This window comes from Oncorhynchus keta, unplaced genomic scaffold, assembly GCF_023373465.1.
Source record: "Oncorhynchus keta strain PuntledgeMale-10-30-2019 unplaced genomic scaffold, Oket_V2 Un_contig_5909_pilon_pilon, whole genome shotgun sequence".
NCBI classification, from domain to species: domain Eukaryota; kingdom Metazoa; phylum Chordata; class Actinopteri; order Salmoniformes; family Salmonidae; genus Oncorhynchus; species Oncorhynchus keta.
The window spans coordinates 30,237-55,224 of record NW_026288578.1 but is presented as its reverse complement, the minus strand read 5'-3'; the positions used below and the strand labels follow the sequence as shown (position 1 = coordinate 55,224).

General features: G+C 44.3%; 1 pseudogene; it reads left to right on the top strand.

Moving 5' to 3' along the window:
• The window catches only part of LOC127925595 (leucine-rich repeat-containing protein 4C-like), a 50,445-nt pseudogene that overhangs the window by 21,919 nt on the left and 3,538 nt on the right, over window positions 1-24,988 (top strand).

The following is a 24,988-nucleotide window of genomic DNA, read 5'->3' as shown; positions in this document are numbered from 1 at the left end:
TTGGCTGCTGGGGAGCTCCAGCTTACAGTGCCTTCAGAAACCATTACACACTTCATAGGCTGGGGGGCTTGGCTGCTGGGGAGCTCCAGCTTACAGTGCCTTCAGAAACCATTACACACTTCATAGGCTGGGGGGCTTGGCTGCTGGGGAGCTCCAGCTTACAGTGCCTTCAGAAACCATTACACACTTCATAGGCCAGGGGGCTTGGCTGCTGGGGAGCTCCAGCTTACAGTGCCTTCAGAAACCATTACACACTTCATAGGCTGGGGGCTTGGCTGCTGGGGAGCTCCAGCTTACAGTGCCTTCAGAAACCATTACACACTTCATAGGCTGGGGGCTTGGCTGCTGGGGCGCTCCAGCTTACAGTGCCTTCAGAAACCATTACACACTTCATAGGCCAGGGGGCTTGGCTGCTGGGGAGCTCCAGCTTACAGTGCCTTCAGAAACCATTACACACTTCATAGGCTGGGGGGCTTGGCTGCTGGGGAGCTCCAGCTTACAGTGCCTTCAGAAACCATTACACACTTCATAGGCCAGGGGCCTGAATTCAAAATGTATGGGGCGCTCCAGCTTACAGTGCCTTCAAAAACCATTACACACATAATGACAAAGGCCAGTTTTGCTGGAAATCTCAGTGAATGTAGAAAAATATATACATACATCTAATTTACATAAGTATTCAACCCCAGAGTCAATACTTCAGAAACCATTACACACTTTGGTGGCTATTACAGCTTTGAGTCGCTTTTGTCTGTATCAGCTTTGAGTTGTCTATGGGATGTATCAGCTTTGAGTCATCTTGGGGATGTCTGGATCAACTTTGAGTTGTCTAGGGTATGTCTGTATCAGCTTTGAGTCGTCTAGGGTATGTCTGTATCAGCTTTGAGTCCTCTAGGGGATGTTTGGATCAGCTTTGAGTCGTCTAGGGTATGTCTGTATCAGCTTTGAGTTGTCTAGGGTATGTCTGTATCAGCTTTGAGTCATCTTGGGGATGTCTGGATCAGCTTTGAGTTGTCTTGGGGATGTCTGGATCAGCTTTGAGTCATCTTGGGGATGTCTGGATCAGCTTTGAGTCGTCTTGGGGATGTCTGGATCAGCTTTGAGTCATCTAGGGTATGTCTGTATCAGCTTTGAGTCATCTTGGGGATGTCTGGATCAGCTTTGAGTTGTCTTGGGGATGTCTGGATCAGCTTTGAGTCATCTTGGGGATGTCTGTATCAGCTTTGAGTCATCTTGGGGATGTCTGGATAAGCTTTGAGTCATCTTGGGGATGTCTGTATCAGCTTTGAGTCGTCTAGGGTATGTCTGTATCAGCTTTGAGTTTTCTAGGGTATGTCTGTATCAGCTTTGAGTTGTCTTGGGGATGTCTGGATCAGCTTTAAGTTGTCTAGGGTATGTCTGGATCAGCTTTGAGTTGTCTTGGGGATGTCTGGATCAGCTTTGAGTCGTCTAGGGTATGTCTGTATCAGCTTTGAGTCATCTTGGGGATGTCTGGATCAGCTTTGAGTCATATTGGGGATGTCTGGATCAGCTTTGAGTAATCTTGGGGATGTCTGTATCAGCTTTGAGTCATCTTGGGGATGTCTGGATCAGCTTTGAGTTGTCTTGGGGATGTCTGGATCAGCTTTGAGTCATCTAGGGTATGTCTGTATCAGCTTTGAGTAATCTTGGGGATGTCTGTATCAGCTTTGAGTCATCTTGGGGATGTCTGTATCAGCTTTGAGTCATCTTGGGGATGTCTGTATCAGCTTTGAGTCATCTTGGGGATGTCTGTATCAGCTTTGAGTCATCTTGGGGATGTCTGTATCAGCTTTGAGTCATCTTGGGGATGTCTGGATCAGCTTTGAGTCGTCTTGGGGATGTCTGGATCAGCTTTGAGTCATCTTGGGGATGTCTGGATCAGCTTTGAGTCATCTTGGGGATGTCTGGATCAGCTTTGAGTCGTCTTGGGGATGTCTGTATCAGCTTTGAGTCATCTTGGGGATGTCTGTATCAGCTTTGAGTCATCTTGGGGATGTCTGGATCAGCTTTGAGTTGTCTTGGGGATGTCTGTATCAGCTTTGAGTCATCTTGGGGATGTCTGGATCAGCTTTGAGTAATCTTGGGGATGTCTGTATCAGCTTTGAGTCATCTTGGGGATGTCTGGATCAGCTTTGAGTCATCTTGGGGATGTCTGGATCAGCTTTGAGTCATCTTGGGGATGTCTGGATCAGCTTTGAGTTGTCTTGGGGATGTCTATATCAGCTTTGAGTCATCTTGGGGATGTCTGGATCAGCTTTGAGTAATCTTGGGGATGTCTGGATCAGCTTTGAGTCGTCTTGGGGATGTCTGGATCAGCTTTGAGTTGTCTTGGGGATGTCTGGATCAGCTTTGAGTCATCTTGGGGATGTCTGGATCAGCTTTGAGTTGTCTTGGGGATGTCTATATCAGCTTTGAGTCATCTTGGGGATGTCTGGATCAGCTTTGAGTAATCTTGGGGATGTCTGGATCAGCTTTGAGTCATCTTGGGGATGTCTGTATCAGCTTTGAGTCATCTTGGGGATGTCTGGATCAGCTTTGAGTTGTCTTGGGGATGTCTGTATCAGCTTTGAGTCATCTTGGGGATGTCTGGATCAGCTTTGAGTAATCTTGGGGATGTCTGTATCAGCTTTGAGTCATCTTGGGGATGTCTGGATCAGCTTTGAGTCATCTTGGGGATGTCTGGATCAGCTTTGAGTCATCTTGGGGATGTCTGGATCAGCTTTGAGTTGTCTTGGGGATGTCTATATCAGCTTTGAGTCATCTTGGGGATGTCTGGATCAGCTTTGATGTCTGTCAGCTTTGAGTCGTCTTGGGGATGTCTGGATCAGCTTTGAGTTGTCTTGGGGATGTCTGGATCAGCTTTGAGTCATCTTGGGGATGTCTGGATCAGCTTTGAGTCATCTTGGGGATGTCTGGATCAGCTTTGAGTCATCTTGGGGATGTCTGGATCAGCTTTGAGTAATCTTGGGGATGTCTGGATCAGCTTTGAGTCATCTTGGGGATGTCTGGATCAGCTTTGAGTTGTCTTGGGGATGTCTGTATCAGCTTTGAGTCATCTTGGGGATGTCTGGATCAGCTTTGAGTAATCTTGGGGATGTCTGGATCAGCTTTGAGTTGTCTTGGGGATGTCTGGATCAGCTTTGCACATCTGGATTTGGGGATTTTCTCAAGCTCTGTTCAGTTAGATGGGGAGCGGCAGTGAACAGCAATCTTGAAGTCTTTCCACAGATTTTCAAGGGGATTCAAGTCTGGGATTTGTCTGGGCCACTCAAGGACTTTCACATTCTTGATCTGAAGCCATTCCAGTGTTTCTTTGGCTGTATGCTTGGGGTCATTGTCCTGTTGGAACGTAAATCCTCTCCCCAGTCTAAGGCCATTTGCACTCTGAAGCAGGTTCTCATCAAGGGTTTGCCTCTGTGTGGCATCATTCATTGTTCCCTCTATCCTTACCAGTCCCCCAGTCCCTGCCACTGAAAAGCATCAACATGACATGATGCTGCCACCACCATGCTTCACAGTAGGGATGGTGTTAGATGGGTGATGTGCTGTGCCTGTCTTTTCCAGGCATAGCGCTTTGCATTCTGGCCAAATAGTTCAATTTTTGTCTCATCACACCACAATATTTTGTCTTATGCTCTGAGTCCTTCACGGGCCTTTTTGCAAACTCCAGGAATCCTGTAATGTGCCTTTTTCTCAGAAGTTGCTTCCATCTGGCCACTCTCTCTGCTATAGAGACTGTTGTCCTTCTGGCAGGATCTCCCATCTCAGCCAAGGAGCTTCGTAGTTCTGTCAGAGTGGTCATTGGGTTCTTGGTCACTTTCCTGACCAACGTCTTTCTTGCCAGGTTGCTCAGTTTGGTAGGACTGCCAGCTCTAGGCAGATTCTGGGTATTCCCCCAAAAAAAATAATTAACCAATGATTGAGAACACTGTGCTCTTGGAAACGTTCTACACTCGAGAAATTACACCCTTCCCCAGATATCTGCCTATCATCACAATTCTATTTCGGAGATGGTATAGCTTCTGCTCTGACATGCACTGTCAGCTGTGAGAACTTATAGTGGGACCATATATAGACAGGTGTGTTTCTTTATAAATCATGTCTGAACAATTGAATTTATCACAGGTGGACTTCAATCAAGTTGTGGTGACATCTCAAAGGATAATCAAAAGAAATTGGATGCACCTGAGCTCAATTTGGAGTGTCATAGCAAAGGGGTGTGAATAATTATGTAAATTACATTTCTGTATTTCATTTTCAAATAAATGTGCAAACATTTGTAAAAAACATGTTTTTATGGGGTATTGTGTGTAGATGGGTGAGAGAGAAAAATCAATGTAACCCACGTTGAATTCAGGCTGTAACAACAACAACATGTAGAATAAGTCAAGTGGTATGAATACTTTCTGAAGGCACTGTAGGGGCTTGGCATGGCAAGGCATTGGAGCTGGACTCTGGCTCTCTGGCCGTTCCAGCCACCAGCACGTCAGTGCATCTCAGCTCTTTACAAGATTGCTTGTGTAATGCCATCTGTATTCAGGGGATGAGTGCCTACATTTTGCACCCAGGCAAAGAGAGAGAGAGAGAGAGGGAGAGAGGGAGGGAGAGAGACAGACGCAGAGAGAGAGAGAGAGAGAGAGAGAGAGAGAGAGAGAGAGAGAGAGAGAGAGAGAGAGAGAGAGAGAGAGAGAGAGAGAGAGAGAGAGAGAGGGAGAGACAGACGCAGAGAGAGAGAGAGAGAGAGAGAGAGAGAGAGAGAGACACACGCAGAGAGAGAGAGAGAGAGAGAGAGAGAGAGAGAGAGAGAGAGAGAGAGAGCTCCTGTCCAGCAGCCATAAATCCACATTGCTTTTTCTCTGCTCTCACTCTACCTCTTGTCCTTCTCGTAAAGGAAAACAAATGCACCAATGTGATGTTACAGTACAGATATGTGAATTGGGTGAAGATTCCAAAAAGAGAATCAATTCAACACCACGGAGATCTCTTACTATTGTTGATTTTTCTTTTGACATTTTCACACAATCCTTCCATTTACAAGTGTTCACATTTATGAGTATTCATCTGGAAGTACTGCTATATGCTAAATTAATCACAAAGTCTGAGGCTTGATTGCACTGATTGAAACAGCAATCTCTTTAGAATGATGTGGGAAAAATCCATTGTTACCTATAATAGCACTTTCCATTTTGGACCGAGCTGTGTTTTTAATTACTATACATGGTGAATTAGCTAATGAATAATGAATGGTATTCCACACGCTAAGTGCTCCGACTGCTAATGCACTGAACCTTTCTTTTCTCTCCATCTCTCCTCCTCTCTCTCTGTCTCTCTCGCTCGCTCTCCCTCGCTCTCCCTCGCTCTCAGTTGATTAGGTTTCCCTCTGTAAGGCATTATCTAGTGTGTTGAAGAGATAGTTCCAGTCCTCCTTCTCTATCTATGTACCTGGTTTGTATTGAACAGTAATATATGACTGCTGGCTGGGCGGGCAGCAGCAGCAGCATAGACACAGCATGAGGTCCATCAGTATTGTGGAGATAGATGGCATGTCAAAAGACAACATATGTAATCCTCCACCACTACAGAGATGACAACGTTTCTATGAGAAGGGTTTTGTGCACACGCACACACACACACACACACACACACACACACACACACACACACACACACACACACACACACACACACACACACACACACACACACACACAGAGACACATGCTTTGAAGCGCAGACACACACAACACACACATGGTGTCACCCTCAAAGAGGTTTAATCTCTCCCCCGCTCTCTCCCGCGTCCCCCTGGACTTCCAGACCTCAATCTTCTTGCTTTAAGACCCCCCCCCCCACTGAGCTTCATGTGTTTCCGGCAGAAATATCAAAGCAGATTACTATGAAGAAAGGAGAATAGAAAACCACAAATTCACACTGCTGAGACGTTTCCTAATTCTTTATTCATTCAGCCCAAATATATTTGATGGTTTAGTTTTTTACTGATTCTTTAATCCTCTGTTCAACCTTCATAATAGTGAAGATAATTATAGTTGTCTGCTTGAGGTGAATTGAATTTCTTTGCTGAAAGTGACTGTAGGTCGTAGGTTGAGGTGTGCTGGAAGACGATGAGGCTCGTGTCTGGGGTGGAGTGGAGATGTGCTGAGCTATAGTTTATAGCTAACAACGTCGTAGCCGCGGTGCTGACTGGTAATTTATGCATTGGAACATGGTGCACTAAGATCAGCAACGATTTTTTAATCACCTCATAATTACTTTTCGGTTTCTCAGGGAATCATTGTAACAAGTACTATGTGCCATTTGGTAACAAGCTGTTGTGATGAGTTATTCCTCTCTGGTTGACTACAGTACCAAGAGGTGGTTTTGATATCTCTACTCCAATCTGATATTCAGTGTCCACATGGGGCAAACAACAGGGGCTATACATTTGATGTGATAATGCCATGTAGGTGGATATTTTTTCTCTCAGATATTGTATGAATGGAATCAACCTCTCTGGTATGCTTGGTAAGGATCCGATGTGTAACGGCAGACACACTGTATCAGGCATTAACATCCTACAGCAAATAGCATCTGTTTTGATTATCCTGCAGTCTAATGTTGGTTCGTCACAGCACAGCGACAGAATGCTACTGTCCTTTTCATCTCCCTGCACACCGATGGTCTGAATGCATAGCCAAACAGCTGTGACAGGGCAGAAGACAGGATACACCCTAGTGAACTAATCCCTCTCTCAAAATGTGCATTTTACATGCTGTAGTCAGTGGTATCCTGCCAAGATGGCCGCCGAGGCGCTCGCATTGTGCTGTTTGACTTTCATTTAGAATCTCCCTCAACACCCTCTGACTGACTGATTGACTGACCGACCGACCCTCTGACTGACTGATTGACTGACCGACTGACTGACGAACAGACTGGCCGACCCTCTGACCGACTGGCCGACCCTCTGACTGACTGACTGACCCTGACTGACTGACTGACTGACTGACCGACCCTCTGACTGACCGACTGACTGACGAACTGACCCGACCCTCTGACCGACTGGCCGACCCTCTGACTGACTGACTGACCGACCCTCTGACTGACTGGCCGACCCTCTGACCGACTGGCCGACCCTCTGACTGATTGACTGACCCTCTGACTGACTGACTGACCTCTGACTGACTGGCCGACCCTCTGACCGACTGGCCGACCCTCTGACTGACTGGCTGACCCTGACTGACTGGCCGACCCTCTGACCGACTGGCCGACCCTCTGACTGATTGACTGACCCTCTGACTGACTGACTGACCCTCTGACTGACTGGCCGACCCTCTGACCGACTGGCCGACCCTCTGACTGACTGGCCGACCCTCTGACTGACTGGCCGACCCTCTGACTGATTGACTGACTGCGACTGATCTGACCGACTGGCCGACCCTGGCTGACTGACTGGCCGACCCTCTGACTGATTGACTGACTGACTGACTGACCAACCGACTGACTGACTGACCAACCGACTGACTGACTGACCAACCGACTGACTGACTGACCAACCGACTGACTGACTGACCAACCGACTGACCGACCAACTGACTGACTGACTGACTGACTGACCAACCGACTGACTGACTGACCAACCGACTGACTGACTGACCAACCGACTGACTGACTGACCAACCGACTGGCCGACCGACTGACTGACTGACTGACTGACTGACTAACTGACCGACATGGTGCTTGGGACACGTGGGTTTATTGTGGTGAAGTCAGATTCTCAATTGTTTAATCGATGAATTAAAGGTGCTTTTCATTACCAGTCTTTTAAATGTTAACAAGTCCCTCCTCTCTGACGTCCTCAAGCTTTCTGTCTTGGCAGATGTGTTGGTCTTCAGACCAATTGCAGGTCAGTTTGCATAAAGCATTTGTAAATCCTTCACAGTGATGATGTGTCGGATATGTGAAAGTCCTTCATATTGTCTTCCTGAAGATACACTTAGAGGTCATCATAAACAATCTGCCATCATCATCATTGGCTCATCCCAGATTGGCCAATCATGTCAGTCCTAGAAGATTTGCATATTGCTGATGTGGCTGTCTGGAAGTGGAAGGTTGACCTGTTGTTTATGAGGATGTCACCTTGCTGAATGTATATATATGTTTTATAGCCAGATGAGACTGCATTATGTAAGACTCTATTCTAACCATTGTGTTGCACCACAAGGTATTTATCTGGTCATTCGATGTCATTTACACACACTTTACTATTCTATAGTAAAATACCAGGAGCTAATGAATCGTTTAGCCTAGAATGCTAATAGGTTGCATCCTTAGATACACAGATGATTCATGCAGTGCTTTATCATGCCCTACTCTTGCTTTCAAGTGTGATCTGTTCAGTAGCAGTCATGTGGTGGGAGTAGATCTGTGTTGCTCTGACCTGTGACTAGAATACTAACGCTTCTCCAACATTCAGACACAAAAACAGCCAACCCAACCCAGCCCGCCCCTCCCCGCCACCCAGGGCGTACTGTCTGATCCCACTACACTCACACACACACACACACACACACACACACACACACACACACACACACACACACACACACACACACACACACACACACACACACACACACACACACACACACACACACACACACACACACACACACACACACACACACACACACACACACACACACACACACACACACACACACACACACCACACTGATGCCCCCACAGGGACAGAGACAGCCCCCAAACACAGAGAGATCTCAGCAGATTATTTATCCCTGCAATTATCCTAATGGAGCATCGGCATTAGGTCATATGTGGCCAGATTGAATTATCACTGGTAGCTGTGAGTCTCCCTTTATCTCAGTCTTATTCAACACTAGAACACAGAAAGAACCGACTTCCACACAGAACAATGTACCAAACCATACACCGCAGTACCTGTATCTCTGTCCTTGTTCTTGTCTATTCAAGTTCTGTGTTATGTCACGTTTCATGTTTTGATTGGACCCCAGGAAGAGTAGCTGCTGCGTGAGAAGCAGCTTAATGGGGATCCTAATACATGAAATCATAAAGAAATATCAGCCTGTATCACAATACAACACCAGCATACAGTGGGAGTCTCCTTTATGCAGCAACACGCGCACAACATGAGCTAATGCAGTGTGGCTGTGAACGTGCCACTTCCCAGACATTATCTTGCCATTGATGAGGTCTGTCTGGGATGAACTGAAAGGGAAACTCCATGTGAAGGCTACAGTGGGAAGTTGAGCTCGCTTCGTTGTGACCTTTACAGGGTTTTACCCGTTGTCTGACTTTCTGCTGTGACCTATATCAAATGACGGCGGTTGGATTTTGCCCTCGTTGCCGTCCTCTATTTCAACGTGATTACAGATTCTGGTTTGATTGCCCTTCGTTTTAATTTCCAAAGCTAATACGCTTACGCCATCTGGGATTGGTTTAGTCTGCTTTAGGATTGGGTTCATGCCAGGTCTGGTCAGAGAATCAATCCGTACATTACCATCCAGTAATAAACTGATGATGTTTACCATGTGACCAACGATAGATCTCACTGCTGAGCGTGAGCCTAGTTCATGATAAGGAGCCTTATTAACCCAGTTCACAAAAGAACAAACAGATCAAAATGACTCTCGTCTTACTGAGGGAATGACAATGCTTCACTTACTGTCTGGAAAAGAATGAGAGTCTTACAGTACATTTTTCATAGGTTTTTCAGCATTTGCCTTTCCTCAGAATGATCACTTGAATACAGGAAAAATAGCTAATGTTCAAATGTGCAAACGCTTCAGTCTGCTGAGCTTCAGCACGACATATGTGGCAAAGAATTCACATTCATCTTGTTCAGTTATAAATGCTTTGCAGATCCATCCTCCTGAACAGGTCACTGGACTAAAACGGTAGCATGCAAGCAAGTTGTGTGTTTCTGCCTGAGGTTAATAAATGTCTAACAGTGATGCAAGCCTTTATTTGATGTATTTCTTATTCATATTTATTTTTTTAGACTATATTTCCCATCTTTATAATTGACCCCTAACCCTACTACCCCTCCCCTAATAGGAGTAAACTCATTAAATATATGTTCCTTCTTTATAATTGACCCCTAACCCTACTACCCCTCCCCTAATAGGAGTAAACTCATTAAATATATGTTCCTTCTTTATAATTGACCGCTAACCCTACTACCCCTCCCCTAATGGGAATAAACTCATTAAATATATGTTCCTTCTTTATAATTGACCCCTAACCCTACTACCCCTCCCCTAATAGGAGTAAACTCATTAAATATATGTTCCTTCTTTATAATTGACCCCTAACCCTACTACCCTCCCCCTCATTAAATATATGTTCCTTCTTTATAATTGACCCCTAACCCTACTACCCCTCCCCTAATGGGAATAAACTCATTAAATATATGTTCCTTCTTTATAATTGACCCCTAACCCTACTACCCCTCCCTAATAGAGTAAACTCATTAAATATATGTTCCTTCTTTATAATTGACCCTAACCCTACTACCCCTCCCTAATAGGAGTAAACTCATTAACTATATGTTCCATCTTTATAATTGACCACTAACCCTACTACCCCTCCCCTAATAGAGTAAACTCATTAAATATATGTTCCTTCTTTATAATTGACCACTAACCCTACTACCCCTCCCCTAATAGAGTAAACTCATTAAATATATGTTCCTTCTTTATAATTGACCCCTAACCCTACTACCCCTCCCCTAATAGGAGTAAACTCATTAAATATATGTTCCTTCTTTATAATTGACCCCTAACCCTACTACCCCTCCCCTAATAGAGTAAACTCATTAAATATATGTTCCTTCTTTATAATTGACCCCTAACCCTACTACCCCTCCCCTAATAGAGTAAACTCATTAAATATATGTTCCTTCTTTATAATTGACCCCTAACCCTACTACCCCTCCCCTAATAGAGTAAACTCATTAAATATATGTTCCTTCTTTATAATTGACCACTAACCCTACTACCCCTCCCCTAATAGAGTAAACTCATTAAATATATGTTCCTTCTTTATAATTGACCCCTAACCCTACTACCCCTCCCCTAATAGGAGTAAACTCATTAAATATATGTTCCTTCTTTATAATTGACCCCTAACCCTACTACCCCTCCCCTAATAGGAGTAAACTCATTAAATATATGTTCCTTCTTTATAATTGACCCCTAACCCTACTACCCCTCCCCTAATGGGAATAAACACATTAAATCAGTATCAGACACATCAAACATAAAACATAAAGAAAACCACGTTTGACTCCATTCCATTCCAGCTATTACAATGAGCCCATCCTCCTATAGCTCCTCCCACCAGCCTCCCCGAACCCCAGAGAACTGTTTTCTATTATCCACTTGTCCCCATACCCATGTCTGCCCCTGACTGAGAGAGTGCTACTCCGACATGGCCCAGATAATGTGTTTCCCACTTCTTATAGAACAGGTTTCACACACTAAACCCCCCACAAAGATTACGTTACTCACTGTGATATTGATTTTTTAAAAATGGTTTCTAGGGTGTTTTAAGGAATATTCTATAAAATGTCAATCTTGAAACAGATTACACTGTAATCCAATCCAGTTTATCCTCTTACGCATTTAGAGAACCCACACTCTTAGTTAACCCATCCAGTTTATCCTCTTACGCGTTTAGAGAAGCCACACTCTTAGTTAACCCATCCAGTTTATCCTCTTACGCGTTTAGAGAAGCCACACTCTTAGTTAACCCATCCAGTTTATCCTCTTACGCGTTTAGAGAACCCACAATCTTAGTTAACCCATCCAGTTTATCCTCTTACGCGTTTGGAGAACCCACACTCTTAGTTAACCCATCCAGTTTATCCTCTTACGTGTTTAGAGAACCCACACTCTTAGTTAACCCATTCAGTTTATCCTCTTACGCGTTTAGAGAACCCACACTCTTAGTTAACCCATTCAGTTTATCCTCTTACGCGTTTAGAGAACCCGCACTCTTAGTTAACCCATTCAGTTTATCCTCTTACGCGTTTAGAGAACCCACACTCTTAGTTAACCCATTCAGTTTATCCTCTTACGCGTTTAGAGAACCCACACTCTTAGTTAACCCATCCAGTTTATCCTCTTACGCGTTTAGAGAACCCACACTCTTAGTTAACCCATTCAGTTTATCCTCTTACGCGTTTAGAGAACCCACACTCTTAGTTAACCCATTCAATTTATCCTCTTACGCGTTTAGAGAACCCACACTCTTAGTTAACCCATCCAGTTTATCCTCTTACGCGTTTAGAGAACCCACACTCTTAGTTAACCCATCCAGTTTATCCTCTTACGCGTTTAGAGAACCCACACTCTTAGTTAACCCATCCAGTTTATCCTCTGACGCGTTTAGAGAACCCACACTCTTAGTTAACCCATTCAGTTTATCCTCTTACGCGTTTAGAGAACCCACACTCTTAGTTAACCCATCCAGTTTATCCTCTTACGCGTTTAGAGAACCCACACTCTTAGTTAACCCATTCAGTTTATCCTCTTACGCGTTTAGAGAACCCACACTCTTAGTTAACCCATTCAGTTGCAATCGGCTGCACCGTTCTTGGTTGCTATCTTCGCTAGAGGGGCCCTTTTGACAGAGATGCAGGATGTCAACCCTGGCCTCAGGCCCCAACCTTATCTGTTCTTCTACAATTGGAGAAATAGGTGCTTTTATGACGTGGATACAGTACCACTGGAAGCAACAGCAAACAGAACTCTTAACCTAGTTCTATAATATACAACATGTGAAAATTATGTCCTTTATGATGTGAATCGACAAGCATCCACAAACAACACTCTTAACCTAGTTCTATAATATACAACATGTGAAAATTATGTCCTTTATGATGTGAATCGACAAGCATCCACAAACAACACTCTTAACCTAGTTCTATAATATACAACATGTGAAAATTATGTCCTTTATGATGTGAATCGACAAGCATCCACAAACAACACTCTTAACCTAGTTCTATGAAGCAGTGAGAAGCACATAAAGGTAAATTATTTGTAATTTTAATCTGTAATGTTTTAGACTGCAAGGGCAACACGTACGGTATTTTAATCTAAAGAATTTCCCTAACAGATGCTCACGTACTTCTCTTTAGTGAATATTCAACACGTTCAAATGTATTTTGACATTGCAAGTTGAAAGCACCGATCCACCCTCTTACTGATGTCCATATTTAGGAGACTGGTGGGTCAGAAAGAATAAAACAGGACCAAAATGGGTATTGTAGTGCGGAGAACACAGTAACCCTGAGGCCCCTATCACAACACTGCGTGACATAAGAGCACTGCATCACTCTGAATACTACTCACTCACCGGTCCAGTTACCATGACACATCCCACACTTCCCTCCATGTCTGAGCCCATTTGAGCTTCTCCTTCATTCCTTGTGAAATGAAATGCAAAACATGATTGATTTGGCACATTAGCTTTTGTATTAGCAGACCGGGTCTTGCTACATGGTAGAAACAGGGATGGTATTGTTTGATAAAGCATGTATGTCTATCATTAGCATCGAGACAAGAGGACTGTGTGTGTAGTGAACTTACACCTGAATGAAAATTAGACCATATTATACACTGAGTGGACAAAACATTAGGAACACCTGCTTTTTCCACGACAGACAGGTGAAAGCTCTTATTGATGTCACTTGTTAAATCCACTTCAATCAGTGTAGATGAAGGGGAGGAGATGGATTAAAGAAGGATTTTCAAGCCTTGAGACAATTGAGCCATGGATTGTTTATGTGTGCCATTCAGAGGGTGAATGGGCAAGACAAAATATTTAAGTGCCTTTGAACGGGGTATGGTAGTAGGTGCCAGGTGCACCGGTTTGTGTCAAGAACTGCAATGCAGCTGGAGTTTTCACGCTCAACAGTTTCCTGTGTGTATCAAGAATAGTTCACCACCCAAAGGACATCCAGCCAACTTGACACAACCGTAGAAAGAGTCAACATGGGCCAGCATCCCTGTGGAACGCTTGGCTTGGAGTCCATGCCCTGACCAATTGAGGCTGTTCTGAGGGCAAAAGGGGGCCACATAATGTTCCGTACACTCAGTGTATACACACTATGATACATGAAACTTATCTGCCTTCATGTTGGTATAAATGAGGCTAATTTGGATGTAGATTCTACTGAAGTTAGTTGGTGGTACTGAAAAGTCAGGCGATAACTGTAAGCTTTTCTGAGTGACAGACACAGTGATATTTTCACAGACTCCCACCACACATACATAATCAGATTTCCCTCAACTAGGGTGTTGTGTTCTACCAAATCCATCTAGGGTCCTGTGTTCTACCCAATCCATCTAGAGTCCTGTGTTCTACCCAATCCATCTAGAGTCCTGTGTTCTACCCAATCCATCTAGGGTCCTGTGTTCTACCCAATCCATCTAGGGTCCTGTGTTCTATCCAATCCATCTAGAGTCCTGTGTTCTACCCAATCCATCTAGGGTCCTGTGTTCTATCCAATCCATCTAGAGTCCTGTGTTCTACCCAATCCATCTAGGGTCCTGTGTTCTACCCAATCCATCTAGAGTCCTGTGTTCTACCCAATCCATCTAGAGTCCTGTGTTCTATCCAATCCATCTAGTGTCCTGTGTTCTACCCAATCCATCTAGAGTCCTGTGTTCTACCCAATCCATCTAGGGTCCTGTGTTCTACCCAATCCATCTAGGGTCCTGTGTTCTACCCAATCCATCTAGAGTCCTGTGTTCTACCCAATCCATCTAGAGTCCTGTGTTTTACCCAATCCATCTAGAGACCTGTGTTCTACCCAATCCATCTAGTGTCCTGTGTTCTACCCAATCCATCTAGAGTCCTGTGTTCTACCCAATCCATCTAGAGTCCTGTGTTCTACCCAATCCATCTAGAGACCTGTGTTCTACCCAATCCATCTAGAGTCCTGTGTTCTACCCAATCCATCTAGAGTCCTGTGTTCTACCCAATCCATCTAGAGTCCTGTGTTCTGTCCTAGAGTCATGTGTTCTACCCAATCCATCTAGAGTCCTGTGTTCTACCCAATCCATCTAGAGTGTGTTCTACCCAATCCATCTAGAGTCCTGTGTTCTACCCAATCCATCTAGAGTCCTGTGTTCTACCCAATCCATATAGAGTCCTGTGTTCTACCCAATCCATCTAGTGTACTGTGTTCTACCCAATCCATAGAGTCCTGTGTTCTACCCAATCCATCTAGAGACCTGTGTTTACCAATCCATCTAGAGTCATGTGTTCACCCAATCCATCTAGAGTCCTGTGTTCTACCCAATCCATCTAGAGACCTGTGTTCTACCCAATCCATCTAGAGTCCTGTGTTCTACCCAATCCATATAGAGTCCTGTGTTCTACCCAATCCATCTAGAGTCATGTGTTCTACCCAATCCATCTAGAGTCCTGTGTTCTACCCAATCCATCTAGAGTCCTGTGTTCTACCCAATCCATCTAGAGACCTGTGTTCTACCCAATCCATCTAGTGTCCTGTGTTCTACCCAATCCATCTAGGGTCCTGTGTTCTATCCAATCCATCTAGAGTCCTGTGTTCTACCCAATCCATCTCCTGTGTTCTATCCAATCCATCTGTCATCTTCTACCCAATCCATCTAGAGTCCTGTGTTCTACCCAATCCATCTAGAGTCCTGTGTTCTACCCAATCCATCTAGAGTCCTGTGTTCTACCCAATCCATCTAGAGTCCTGTGTTCTATCCAATCCATCTAGAGTCCTGTGTTCTACCCAATCCATCTAGAGTCCTGTGTTCTACCCAATCCATCTAGAGTCCTGTGTTCTAATCCATCTAGAGTCATGTGTTCTAAATCCATCTAGGGTCCTGTGTTCTACCCAATCCATCTAGAGTCCTGTGTTCTACCCAATCCATCTAGAGTCCTGTGTTCTATACAATCCATCTAGTGTCCTGTGTTCTACCCAATCCACCTAGAGTCCTGTGTTCTACCCAATCCATCTAGAGTCCTGTGTTCTACCCAATCCATCTAGAGTCCTGTGTTTACCCAATCCATCTAGTGTCCTGTGTTCTACCCAATCCATCTAGAGACCTGTGTTCTACCCAATCCATCTAGAGACCTGTGTTCTACCCAATCCATCTAGAGTCCTGTGATCTACCCAATCCATATAGAGTCCTGTGTTCTACACAATCCATCTAGAGTCCTGTGTTCTACCCAATCCATCTAGAGTCCTGTGTTCTACCCAATCCATCTAGAGATCTGTGTTTAACCCAATCCATCTACAGACCTGTGTTCTACCCAATCCATCTAGAGTCCTGTGTTCTACCCAATCCATCTAGAGTCCTGTGTTCTACCAAATCCATCTAGAGTCTGTGTTTAACCCAATCCATCTAGAGACCTGTGTTCTACCCAATCCATCTAGAGTCCTGTGTTCTAGAGTCCTGTGTTCTACCCAATCCATCTAGAGTCATGTGTTCTACCCAATCCATCTAGAGTCCTGTGTTCTACCCAATCCATCTAGAGTCCTGTCCTGTTTCTACCCAATCCATCTAGAGACCTGTGTTCTACCCAATCCATCTAGTGACCTGTGTTCTACCCAATCCATCTACAGACCATGTGTTCTACCCAATCCATCTAGAGTCATGTGTTCTACCCAATCCATCTAGAGTCCTGTGTTCTACCCAATCCATCTAGAGATCTGTGTTTAACCCAATCCATCTACAGACCTGTGTTCTACCCAATCCATATAGAGTCCTGTGTTCTACCCAATCCATCTAGTGTCCTGTGTTCTACCCAATCCACCTAGAGTCCTGTGTTCTACCCAATCAATCTAGAGTCCTGTGTTCTACACAATCCATCTAGAGTCATGTGTTCTACACAATCCATCTAGAGTCATGTGTTCTACCCAATCCATCTAGAGTCCTGTGTTCTACCCAATCCATCTAGGGTCCTGTGTTCTATCCAATCCATCTAGAGTCCTGTGTTCTATCCATCTAGAGACCTCATGTGTTCTACCCAATCCATCTAGAGTCCTGTGTTCTACCCAATCCATCTAGAGTCCTGTGTTCTACCCAATCCATCTAGAGACCTGTGTTTATCCATCTAGTGTCCTGTGTTCTATCCAGAAGTCCTGTGTTCTACCCAATCCAATTAGAGTCTGTGTTCAAAAATCCATCTAGAAATCCATCTAGAGTCCTGTGTTCTACCCAATCCATCTAGAGTCCTGTGTTCTACCCAATCCATCTAGAGACCTGTGCTTGCCCAATCCATCTAAAGGTGTTCTACCCAATCCATATAGAGTCCTGTGTTCTACACAATCCATCAGAGTCATGTGTTCTACCCAATCCATCTAGAGTCCTGTGTTCTACCCAATCCATCTAGAGATCTGTGTTTAACCCAATCCATCTACAGACCTGTGTTCTAAATCCATGATTACCTGTGTTCTAAAATCATCTAGTGTCATTATTTTAATCATTGAGTCCTGGCATTCTAGAGTCCTGTGTCTACACAATCCATCTAGAGTCATTGTTCTTAATCTTGTTTCATGTGTCATATCTAGTCCTGTGTCTACCAATCCATCATTATATTATTCACGCAATCCATCTAGAGTCAGCTGAATTGCTCCTGTTTTATCCATGCTCTTGTGATCACAGCATCCATCTAGAGTCTGTGTTCATGTCAATCCATGAGTACATCCTGTGTTGTCTACAGCAGGGTTCGGCTGATTTAGAGACCTGTGTGATCCCAATCCGTCAGTGTCCTGTGTTTATTTTAGCTAGTTGATCCCTGGTTTTACAATCTGAGATTACATGTACTGAAATCGGCCTCGGGTTGAATCTAGTTGATCCCTGGTCTAAACAGTCTGAGATCATGTACTTTAATCGTTGGAATTCGGGTTGAATCTAGTTGATCCCATGGTCTACAGTCTGAGATCATTATATTATTCACGGCCCTCGGGCTGAATCTAGTTGATCCCTGGTCTCTTGTATACATGTCTGAGATCATGAGTACATTCCGCCCTCAGGGGTTGAACTGAATCTAGTTGATCCCTGGTCTACAGTCTGAGATCATGTACTGACGGCCCTCGGGTTGAATCTAGTTGATCCCTGGTCTACAGTCTGAGATCATGTACTGACGGCCCTCAGGCTGAATCTAGTTGATCCCTGGTCTACGGTCTGAGATCATGTACTGACGGCCCTCGGGCTGAATCTAGTTGATCCCTGGTCTACAGTCTGAGATCATGTACTGACGGCCCTCGGGCTGAATCTAGTTGATCCCTGGTCTACGGTCTGAGATCATGTACTGACGGCCCTCGGGCTGAATCTAGTTGATCCCTGGTCTACAGTCTGAGATCATGTACTGTATGGTCTCTCAGTAATGTTTTGGTTTTCACATTGATTACATTGCTGAACTTTTGACCTTGCTTTCTGTGCCAAACAAATACTGTATGTTGGTCTGTAATTGAAATCAAGCACACAAGTGTATACATTGACTGTAGACGTACACAGTTACACAGTTTCTCACAGCAGGAAAATAATCCTGCATCAACAGGAAATATAAATTATGTGGATTATAATTCAGGGATATTTTTGAAAAAGGTTGATGCATTTTTAGTTAGGATAGATGAAGTCTGATACTTTAAAGTGGAAATTACAAACTTTAGAAGCCCTTTTTAAATCTGGAATTTGCATTTCCTGTTGCCCAGGAAAATGATCTGTGACAACACAGTGATCAAATGAAGAGAGCACCTCTCTATTAGACCATGTAACTTTCAGCATCTTAAAATAGATCACCTTACCTCCCGTCCCGACAAGCATTAAAAACACCTGTTCCTCGCTAAATGTTCAGTGTTTTTCAATTCATTATTAGAACAATTGTAAAAACCTTTTCATAGTGAGTGTGAGAGATTTGTTTTCATTCACGACAATATACAGTGGATTCCAAAATAATTGGATCCCTTGGATAAAGATGATAAAAATAGACTGTATGAAATAAATTATACAAATACTGAGCTACACTACATGGCCAAAAGTATGTGGATTCAACTACACCTGTTGCTGACAGCGTATAAAATCGAGCACACAGCCATGCAATCTCCATAGACAAAAACATTTGAAGTTGAATGGCCTGTGCTGAAGAGCTCAGTGACTTTCAACGTGACACAGTCATAGGATGCCACCTTTCCAATAAGTCAGTTCACATTTCTGCCCTGCTAGAACTACCCTGGTCAACTGTAAGTGCTGTTATTATGAAGTGGAAATGTCTAGGAGCAACAACGGCTCAGCTGTGAAGTGGTAGGCCACACAAGCTCACAGAACGGGACCGCCGAGTGCTGACGCGCGTAGTGCGTAGGAATCGTCTGTCCTGGGTTGCAACACTCACTACCGATTTCCAAATTATCTCTGGAAGCAACTTCAGCACAATAACTGTTTGTCGAGAGCAATGTTCCCTCTGATTCTTTCCAGCACTGAGCAAATTTCAGGTCTGCTGAGTGCAAACTTCTAGCTTAGCATTTACTGTGAACACTGAGGCTGTCCCTGCTCTCTGTTACAGGAGCCATGTAGCCATGTAGGCTACTGTGGCTATTTGATCATACTGTAGGCCTACCAGAATGGCCCACCATCAAAAACAATGGAGAAAATGAATCCCATAATGTTTTAACATGGAAATAGCTGTTCTATCATTCAGCCTACAGTAGCACCCAATGTGTTGTGTTCAATGTAGACCTACGTTCCATGATACCCGCAGGGCTTGACATGAACCTGTTTATCAACTTGTCCTTCAGTAGAAGCAGCTTGTATGTGAGTGGGTGTGTGTAGAGTCAGTGTAAATGTATGTGCATATTATGTGTGAGAGATAAAATGATGGAGTGCGTGAGTTTGTAGGGCCCTGTGAGTGTGTATAGAGTCAGTGTAAATACTGAAATAAAATGTCAATAAAGATATAAGGTAAACTTCTGTTGTTCGATGCAAGAAACCCCTTAACAAAATAAAATACATTATTATTCTCTTACCATTATTAGATAGAATCAGACAAATGATGCTACCCTCTGCCTATTGGCCACTTATTCGAGCCTGTCTCAAAATGCAACAATGCTCCTTTAAGACAAAAAAAAGCTCTTTACCTGACTCACTTTTCAAATATGCCTAGAAATGTATACATTTTGTGCTCTTGTAGGAAGCAATCACTCCCCTATTGCTGACTACAAATGATCTATAACTGGGCTAATAACTCACTAACTAGCAGAGGATATCAATAAAATGTACAGTTGTGGCGACATTCAGCTCTTGTGTTGATTGGGGGAAAAAAGAGCATCTACTCATGACTGCTCATGCTGTAAACACAGTCCAGTTCAAAGTAAATGGCCCAGATTCATATATGGCAATGGTCTATTTGCATATAGGCCTACTGCAGGTCTGATTGTTTATGCCGCGCTGGTCTGTGAAGAGTACGGGCTGAGTAGTGCGTGTCAATGTAATAGAATCCTACTCCGATACGTTCTGCCTACAACAAAATCTCTTGCATAGTTTGTTTTGTTTCGGTATGTTGCATTGAAAGTGGCTAATATTGCGTTGATTCGATCACAATTGCCACAGTAAAGGGAAATGTTGATAGTGTTAACAGGGAAAGCTCTAGAACAGTGGTCACCACCCTTTTCTGAGTCAAGGTCACTTTCTGAGTCAAAATGCAAGCCGAGAACTACCGCTCAGATTTTTTTTAACATGACTTAAAAAACGTAAGCCTCCCAAGTGGTGCAGTGGTCTAAGGCACTGCATCGCAGTGCTTGAGGCGTCACTACAGACCCAGGTTCGATCCCAGCCTGTGTCAACCAGGAGATCCATGAGGTGGCCTTTGCTTTTTATTTTTTTATTTCACTGGGCTGATGGTGCCTGCATCTGATGGTCAGTCTCAGTGAAGAGAAAGAGCAGCAGACTGAGGGTCAGTCTCAGTGGAGAGAAAGAGCAGCAGACTGAGGGTCAGTCTCAGTGGAGAGAAAGAGCAGCAGACTGAGGGTCAGTCTCAGTGGAGAGAAAGATCAGCAGACTGAGGGTCAGTCTCAGTGGAGAGAAAGAGCAGCAGACTGAGGGTCAGTCTCAGTGGAGAGAAAGAGCAGCAGACTGAGGGTCAGTCTCAGTGGAGAGAAAGAGCAGCAGACTGAGGGTCAGTCTCAGTGGAGAGAAAGATCAGCAGACTGAGGGTCAGTCTCAATGGAGAGAAAGAGCAGCAGACTGAGGATCAGTCTCAGTGGAGAGAAAGAGCAGCAGACTGAGGGTCAGTCTCAGTGGAGAGAAAGAGCAGCAGACTGAGGGTCAGTCTCAGTGGAGAGAAAGAGCAGCAGACTGAGGGTCAGTCTCAGTGGAGAGAAAGAGCAGCAGACTGAGGGTCAGTCTCAGTGGAGAGAAAGAGCAGCAGACTGAGGGTCCGTCTCAGTGGAGAGAAAGAGCAGCAGACTGAGGGTTAGTCTCAGTGGAGAGAAAGAGCAGCAGACTGAGGGTCAGTCTCAGTGGAGAGAAAGAGCAGCAGACTGAGGGTTAGTCTCAGTGGAGAGAAAGAGCAGCAGACTGAGGGTCAGTCTCAGTGGAGAGAAAGAGCAGCAGACTGAGGGTCAGTCTCAGTGGAGAGAAAGAGCAGCAGACTGAGGGTTAGTCTCAGTGGAGAGAAAGAGCAGCAGACTGAGGGTCGTCTCTCTCCCTCTGCTCTCCCTTTCCTCCACTGACACTGAACACAAAGAGACACCGTGTTTCAGCTGATGGCCAAACTGGAGTCGCACCGCATTATTTCTGCCTCATGTACAAATTCATGTTGTTCCTCTTATGAACAGAGAAAGTGAAATATTCCTTGGTGTAAAAAAAAAACCAAACTGCTAAAAAATAACAAGAAGGCAAGCCTATAGACTTTCCTACTCATTCATTACTGCTGCAGTGCTTGTTGTAGCGCTGAGTGGAAATAGGAAGAACTCACGTGTGGCTTATAAAAGTGTTGAATTCAAAGTGTTGACAGTGCTGAGTAAGAACTGAAACGTGAACTCAGGCATAAAAACAGCATCTCTTTGCTGTAGCTTTCTTTTATGCCTGCTACGTTACTGCAGACATGGTAATCTGAGCCGTCCGATTGGCCAGCGGTAGGACTATAGTGCACTTGATTTGCTCTCTGGGCCCCCCCGGAAGACAGAGTTTGTACCTTCAGCCCGAGACAAATAAAAAATATTGGATCACAAGGTTTTATTGTTTAGTTTTCTACAGAAATGTTTGTCGATCAACTAGGAATGCCTTGGTGGCCACTGCTCTAGAATGCCTTGGTGACCACTGCTCTAGAATGCCTTGGTGGCCACTGCTCTAGAATGCCTTGGTGGCCACTGCTCTAGAATGCCTTGGTGACCACGGCTCTAGAATGCCTTGGTGACCACTGCTCTAGAATGCCTTGGTGACCACTGCTCTAGAATGTCTAGAGTGTAGTTCAATCTTATGCTTCTCTCTGTGGGCTGATATTTCTGTGTCTTTTAGAGGGAACTTTGGTCAGGAGCTTCATGAAATTGGTATCCATGGCTGGAGTGGTATAAAGCTCGCTGGAGCAGTGGAAACGCCTTCTCTGGAGTGATGAATCACGCCTCACCATCTGGCAGTCCCATGGACAAATCTGTGTTTGGCGGATGCCAGAAGAACACTACCTGCCCCAATGCATAATGCCAACTGTAAAGTTTGGTGGAGGATGAATAATGTTCTGGAGCTGTTTTTCATGGTTCAGGCTGCTCAGTTCCAGTGAAGGGAAATCTTAACGCTACAGCATACAATGACTTTCTAGACAATTCTGTGCTTCCAACTTTGTGGCTACAGTTTGGGGAAGGCCCTTTCCTGTTTCAGCATGACAATACCCTCATGCTCAACATGAGGTCCATACAGAAATGTATCAAGTACCAGGACATTTTAGCCAACAACCTGGTTGCCTCTGCCAGGAGGCTGAAACTTGGCCGCAAGTGGATCTTCCAGCAAGACAATAACCCCAAGCGCACATCAACATTTTATTTTGGCACTTACCTGTATATTATTACCCAACAGAAACTATTCTGAGTCAATGCTTTTGTCACCATTCATGTTTTTCCATAGGCTTTCCTCCCTGCAACCAGCCATTTAAAGAGATGAGGCTGCTATGCAGAGTGGATTTAGCGTAATGCCCGGCTTGACAAAACTAACCCCTGCCTGATTCTGTCTGTCATGCAGTTAACCAAACACCACAGCATCAACATAAGAACCTACATTGTTACCCAACAGAAACGATTCTGCGTCAATGCTTTTGTCACTATTTGTGTTTTTCCATAGGCCTCCTTCCCTGCAATCAGCCATTAAAGAGACGGGGCTGCTATGCAGAGTGGTTGTAGCGTAATGCCGGCTTGACAAAAGGAACCCCTGCTAGGCCGTGGCCTGATTCCGTCTGACGCCCCCAGTGGAAGTGTCTCTTGGCGGGCTTCTCACACCGCTCTGGAGTGGCATCTCTGCTGGTGCTAACCACTTTCACAGGGGCATATTTAGAGATTCATTTCCCACTGATTAAATCACCCACTCGGCCAACGCTGGAAAACGCATTTCCACATCGCTTCACAATTTTCACCGTTTAGAAAACACCTGTCAAAACAGAGTCGTTTTCTATGCCTCCGGGTCCCTCTGAAAGAGACGATTGCTGATATGACTTGAGTTAGAGAAGCTGAGGAGAGATGAGAATGTTAAAGGGCCTTGAAAAACCTTGTTCACTTTTATATTTGACATAATGAGCATTGCTCGTTTATTGTGAGTAGAAACATGTTTGGTATGTGCTAATATATTTCACTCTACATCTCTATCTATTATATTACACATTTTACTCTCTCATGGTAAATGATGCTGTTATATCAGGAGAATATTAGACATAGTTTCTTATGGTGAAAAACAGTGCATTCGGAAACTATTCAGACCCCTTGACTTTTTCCACATTTTGTTACCTTACAGACTTATTCTAAAATAGATTAAATATTGTTTTACCTCATCAATCTAAACACAATACCCATAATGACATAGCGAAAACAGTTTAGACATTTTTGCAAATTAAATTTATAAAGAAAACTAAAATGTTAAATTTACATAAGTATTCAGACCCTGTACGCTGTATGTTGTTGAAGCACCGTTGGCAGCGATTACAACCTTGATTCTTCTTGGGTATGATGCTACAAGCTTGGCACACCTGTATTTGGGGAGTTTCTCCCATTCTCTGCAGATCCTCTCATGCTGTGTCAGGTTGGATGCGGAGTGTTGCTGAACAGCTTTTTTCAGGTCTCTACAGAGATGTTCGATCGGGTTCAAGTTCAGGCTCTGGCTGGGTCACTCAAGGACATTCAGAGACTTGTCCCGAAGCCACTCCTGTGTTGTCTTGACTGTGTGCTTAGGGTCGTTATCCCGTTGGAAGGTGAACCTTCGCCCATGTCTGAGGTCCTGAGTGCTCTGGATCAGGTTTTCGTCAAGGGTCTCTATGAACTTTGCTCCGTTCATCTTTCCCTCGATCCTGAATACTCTCCCAGTCCCTGCCTCTGAAAAATATTCCCACAGCATGATGCTGCCACCAACGTGCTTCACAGTAGGGATGGTGCCAGGTTTCTTCCAGATGTGAGGCTTGGGATTCAGGGCAAAAAGTACAATCTTGGTTTCATCAGACCAGATCATCTTTTTCTCAGAACTAAGCCATGAGGTCGAAGGAATTGTCCATAGAGCTTCGAGACAGGATTGTGTCGAGGCACAGATCTGTAGAAAGGTACCAAAATATTTTTGCCGCATTGAAGGTCCCAAATAATGCAAAAATATTTTGGTACCTTTCTACAGATCTGTGCTCTATGGACGACACAATCCAACTATGTCTCCTTTGCAAATCATGCTCTATGGACATCATTTTGAGTCCATTCTTATAT